The sequence below is a fragment of the Triticum aestivum genome, chromosome 5B, assembly GCF_018294505.1.
Source record: "Triticum aestivum cultivar Chinese Spring chromosome 5B, IWGSC CS RefSeq v2.1, whole genome shotgun sequence".
In the NCBI taxonomy this organism is placed as follows: Eukaryota; Viridiplantae; Streptophyta; class Magnoliopsida; order Poales; family Poaceae; genus Triticum; species Triticum aestivum.
The window spans coordinates 514,331,291-514,337,316 of record NC_057807.1 but is presented as its reverse complement, the minus strand read 5'-3'; positions in this window follow the sequence as shown (position 1 = coordinate 514,337,316).

Genomic DNA, 6,026 nt, shown 5'->3' with positions numbered 1-6,026 from the left:
TGATGGGGCGACGGGGCGAGGGGCGAGGGGGAGGGGGCAGGTGGTGGGGGCGGCAGTGGTCTCGTTGGGGGAGAGGCACGCGGACAGAAAGAGAGAGAGAGAGACAGAGAGAGAGACACACACACACACACACAGAGAGAGAGAGAGAGAGGCGGGGTGGGGGCTGCCGTTAGTTAGGTTAATCCCGTTGCCGTCCGCTAGCAGATGGCAAAGAGCTGCCCGTTAGTTTTTTTCTTAGCTGCTTGTTAGTGGGGCCCACCTCCCTCTTTGCCGTCAGCAAAAAATTGCTGATGGCAAAGACCTTCTTTGCCATCAGCCATTCTTTGCCGTCCGTTTTATGTAAGCGGACGGCAAAAACCTTCTTTGCCGTCAGCCAACCAGCAGACAACAAATAACTGGATTCCAGTAGTGCAAAGGTCTTCACGGTCTAGCTTGACACTGTCAAAAGAAGGAAAAACACAATTGGCTACATGCATCTACCAAGGCATAAAGTGGCGAGGAATTGTTGTCCCCATTTTTTCCAAATACCGCCTCTTCATTCACATTTGGGGCATGATTTGTGACTACATAGGCATCATTTATATGGGCATTGATGCATGTGCAAATTTCAACTGGTTCGAGGATTGATTGTATCACATCATTGGGCTACATGGAAGTCGTTCTAGAGCTATGACGTCGTTGGTCATGCCTGTGTTTTGGGCATTATAGAACGAGATAAATGGACGAGACTCTAAAATTCAGTCCTCATTACCATCCATCGTCATGATCAAGATTAAGCAAGAGGCTAGTCTTTGGAGCATCGCCGGTGCTAATCATTTGAGTTCTATATTGACTTGAGAGTACTTGTTTTGTCCTTTATATCGCATTTGTGCGAGGTTTGTACATAACTTTAACTAGATGATACCTCGCGTATTGCTGCTGGAATTGCTTGCGATATATTTCGATGAGATTTGGTTATATGGGCATGAATAGAGAATGAGCATATGTAAACAACATAGGTAAGCATATGTAAACAACATAGGTAAGTGCAAGGTATTTTGGAACATCACTTTGTTCCTTAAATCATCCGCATTCATATCACCATGAATTAAGAGCTATATATGTGTGCTTAAACTGAATGGCTGGTGGCATCATAAAGTTTCCCAGCTTGTCTGGCATACTGATAAAGTTTAGTTCGCCATTTCCTAACTATGCAATGTTCGAAGACGATAATACCAAGAACTTGTTGGTAAGCATAACTGTAATAAAAACATGAATTGCAAGTGGGCCTAATTGAGCAAAGAAGAATCGAATTACTAAGGACGAGTGAAACGGGAAACTTGCCTGCTTGCCTCGCACCCATGTACTGGCGTGACAGAACAATTCGACTTCAGGATGGAGAGGAGGATGCAACCTGAAGCTCGGGCGACATGGCTTGAACAGAGAAGCTAGCCATAACTCAGAAGCGTGGGAGGCCACGCTCGCCGGCAACTGAATTAAACCGAGGTTGTGGTAGATTGCCTCAACTCTTTAGCCCTCGGGTAGGTGTGCTCGCAGTAGCGACGGCAGATCATGAATGCAACCATGAAATCAGGGGAGGGTTCATTGTATATTACTAGTACTGTTCAATCAGTGTCGTTGTCAATTTTATTCCGCGGCGACGCTGGAGGCACATTGGCCGGAATGGAGGCAAAAGTTAGAGGAGAACTAGGGCACCGCATATGCTAATCCCAATCGCTGAAACGAAGATAAATCCCCACCTTCGTGCGCTACTGTATATAGATAAGGGGAAAATTTTCGGTATGGGTGGAGCGCTTCATGCGTTGACTTTTGCAAGAGCATTTGTGGGTGTGGAGATAAATCCCTTTCCATGAAGTGAACTCATTGGATTTATTCATTTGAAGAAAATACCTATGGTTTTTTATTCTACGAACCAAACAAGACCTCTAAAATATGCTGTAGAATCCTCTATATCCGATGAAATTATCTTTGTAAATAGAGACTAGAGAAAAAGGCTCAATCGAATCTTTGAAATTAGCAAAAGGAGAAATTTCGCCAACCATGTATCTTGAACTCGAAGCATGAATCTATCATCTATAGAACAATTAGATTGAAAAACAAGGTTTTATTGAAATGCTAATGGTGGTTCGTTCTTGAGGTCGCAATTGGTACTCTTTCTAAGAGTAAATGCTATATACCTGATACCGGAAAGTGAAGCATGGTCCATCCGAAAGGAGTTACTCATACCAAAAAGCGAGATATACTTCTAGGCCACCTGGATAAGGAGAAAGAGAGAGTCTTATTCTACATGTCAATGCCGACAACAATGAAAATTTTAGTAAAAGGAAAGTCGTCAGACTTTATAAGTTGTGACGATTCAAAGTCCCTCATCTCAAATAAAATGGAACTGAAAAAGGAAGCGAAGATCTTGAATCGAGAGAGTGACTTTTTCCCCATTTTTTAAAAATGTATCTGCTTTCCAACGACTATTTCAGCCCATGTGGCACCTAATTCCTGTGAGTTTATAAATTTTTTTGCAGGGGAGTTTATAGTATGTATTGTAAGACGCTCACAGTTTCTCGAAGCTCGATCTTCCGACACCCACCTGCGCTCATGTTTTTTTTTGCAGGCACCTGCGCTCATGTTTTTTTGCATGGTAATGCGTGTCTCATTCATATCATAAAGATTAAAGTACAAATCACGTAAGGACCGACATGACAAAACTGAAAAGCTAGCAGAACATCTCTGAGCTTGACACCAACGCCCATCACCTGCCTCCGGCACCACGACAACAGCCACCGAAGAAAAGAATGATGGATCACCTCCTCACCCGAGCTCGATGCGGCTCCATCGCTGATATGCAGCTTTGCGGACCTCCAAGGTGGCTCACCTAAAGTGAAGCCCTTACCGTCGAACGAATCAGACCGGGGCAACACCCCGGACACGCGATCGAACTCCAGATCTGGCACCCCACCGCGACTAAGACGTCGCAGAAGAAAACCATACCTGCCATCCATGAACCACGAACTCAGCACATGTTCCGTCTTCCAGATGTCGTCGATGCAGACCACAATCTGCATCCGCTCCTGGACTACCTCCCAAGCTCCGCGTCGACGCTGGAGCAAACGCCGTCGCAACGGCGGAGCCCGAGGACACATGTCCACCACGAGGATGCCGCCGCCGCCACGCCATCCTTGCTTGAACAGACTGATTTTCAAATCCATCCCCAACCATAGGACCGATGACCTTGTCAAGGAAGGATCCAAAGAATCTTTATTCAGCGCTGTCGGCAACTGTCATCGTTGCCGCCGAAACGAAGACGATGAACAGCCTAAAAATCTAAACTACGAGAGAGTAAAAACGATCCACACGCGTGGATCCGGCGGCCCCCCTCACCACTGACGACCGAGGTCGCCGGCGGAGGGGAGCCGCCGGAGGACGGCGCTGGAAGATTGGTCTCCTGGCGGCGGCTAGGGTTCCAGCGCCAGGGACAGAGATATATCATGTTTACCATGTGAAATTTGCTCGTAGCCCGATTCGCCATCGTATACATACGTACACGTACACGTAGACGATAGGCTGGTAGCTAGTATTACCGAAATACCATTCCCAAGGCCCAAGGCCCAAGGCTTACGTAGCCCTCACACATTCCCTCGTGCGGCTTCCGCAGATATGTGCAACCCCATGCTCCAGCTACGTAGGTACACCAAAATACCATTCCGAGGGCCAAAGCAGCCTGCATGTGCCGCGCACGAACGAACGAACGACTGCTGCTACTCCCGTAGTCTCGCACGCCTCTCCTTCCCCAACCGATGGATCTCCCCACCGTCACCGGGCACCACCGTACCGCACCGCGCTGGGACGAAGACTGCCACGCACGCTCTAGCTGTGCGTGCGCCGCCGTCTCCTGCCACACCCACACCTCGGACGCAGCTGGCCGCCGTTTCTGGTTGGGCCGCACGGACCGACGGACGGAGCATGCACGCGAATCGGTTACGTACTACGCTACGAACCCCTGTCTCTCACCACCGCATGCACCATCCATTCACGCACGCGTACAGCTATACCCCACACCCCCTACCAATTACTTGCCATAAAAGCACGCGTCGGCCTCACACGCCTCTCCCAAAACCCAACCTGGTACTACTCCCGTCCGGGCCTACTTAATTCCTGGAGCCGCTAGCGCTAGCTAGCCGCCCGATCGATCGCCCGTTACTATCACCACCATGCAGCCATGCGGCGGTGCTGGGCCGCTCGCCGCCTCCTGACCGCGCCGGCTAAGCCCCCCTCGGCGTCGGCTGACCCGTCCATGGAGGCGCAGGAGGCGCACCTGGAGAGGGTGCTGAGCATCACCACCGCCGCGCTCTTCGTATGACATATATATGGTGGACACTCCAAAAGAAACCAATGGCGATGAGGCAACGAAGATAACCCCTCCAAGAAGAAAGCAAAGCATGGGCGTCGCCAGTGCCGCCCCAAGCCCCGCCACAGCAATACCGGCACTGGAGACGAAAACAATCCGGACGGTGCCGAAGATGAATACAACCCCGATCAGCCTGCCTTCGAGCAGGCCGAGCAGGAAGACGAGCATGTCAGCCCAGACGAACAGGCGACGGACGGGTATCTGGAGGAGGACAACTACATGACCCCCTCTGAAGATGAGATTAGCCTCGGCGACGACGAGTTCGGCATGCCCGAGGACCCCGTGGAGCAGGAGCGCTTCAAGCGCCGGCTTATGGCCTCTGCGAGGAGCCTGAAAAAGAAGCAGCCGCAGCTCCAAGCTGATCAAGACCTGCTCACAGACAGATGGATAGAGGTCCTGGCAGCCGAGGAATATGGACTCGAGTGCCACACGGCTGACCGGCCACCTCGTGGCCGGGATAAAACGGCATATCAGCCTGAATACCAGCCCGCACCCCCACGCCAGTTTACTATGGCCCGGGGCAATACGTAGGACCTGCGAGACAAATTGGAAAACAACGCAGGACAACCAAGATCGATCTACGGATCACGGGGGCGCGCCATAGCACATGATGATGACCGTCATACCGGATACACTAACAAAAAATTCGGCCGGGCCGAACACAACCGACCAGACTTAGTCGGACTGCGTCGCGACATAGCCCGGCACAGAGGCACCAGACACCCCCTCTGCTTCACTGATGAAGTAATGGATCATGAATTCCCAGAAGGGTTTAAACCCATTAACATCGAATCATACGATGGAACAATAGACCCCACGGTATGGATCGAAGATTTCCTTCTCCACATTCACATGGCCCGCGGAGACGATCTACACGCCATCAAGTATCTTCCCCTTAAGCTCAAAGGACCAGCCAGGCACTGGCTAAATAGCTTGCCGGCAAATTCTATTGGCATTTGGGAAAACCTGGAGGACGCTTTCCTCGACAACTTCCAGGGCACATACGTGCTACCACCGGATGCTGATGACTTGAGCCACATTATACAACAGCCCAGAGAGTCAGCTAGAAAATTTTGGACTTGGTTCCTAACTAAAAAGAACCAAATCATCGATTGTTCGGATGCCGAAGCCCTGGCAGCCTTTAAGCATAATATCCATGGCGATTGGCTTGCCCGGCGCCTCGGCCAGGAAAAACCAAAATCCATGGCGGCCCTCACAACACTCATGACACGCTTTTGCGCAGGCGAGGATAGCTAGTTGGCTCGCAGCAGCACCACGCCAATAAACTCAGGCACTTCAGACATCCGCGACAATAACGGCAAGCCACACCGTAATAGACATAAGCATCGGAACAATGGCAATAACATTGAACACACGGCAGTCAATGCTGGATTCAGTGGCTCAAAATCCGGTCAGCGGAAAAAGCCGTTCAAAAGAAAAAATCAGGGACCGTCCAGTCTGGACCGCATACTTGACCGCTCATGCCAAATTCACGGCACCCCGGATAAGCCAACAAATCACACCAATAGAGACTACTGGGTTTTCAAGCAGGCCAGCAAGATAAATGCCGAGAGCAAGGACAAGGGGCTCCACAGCGACGATGACGATGAGCCCTGGCGTCCGA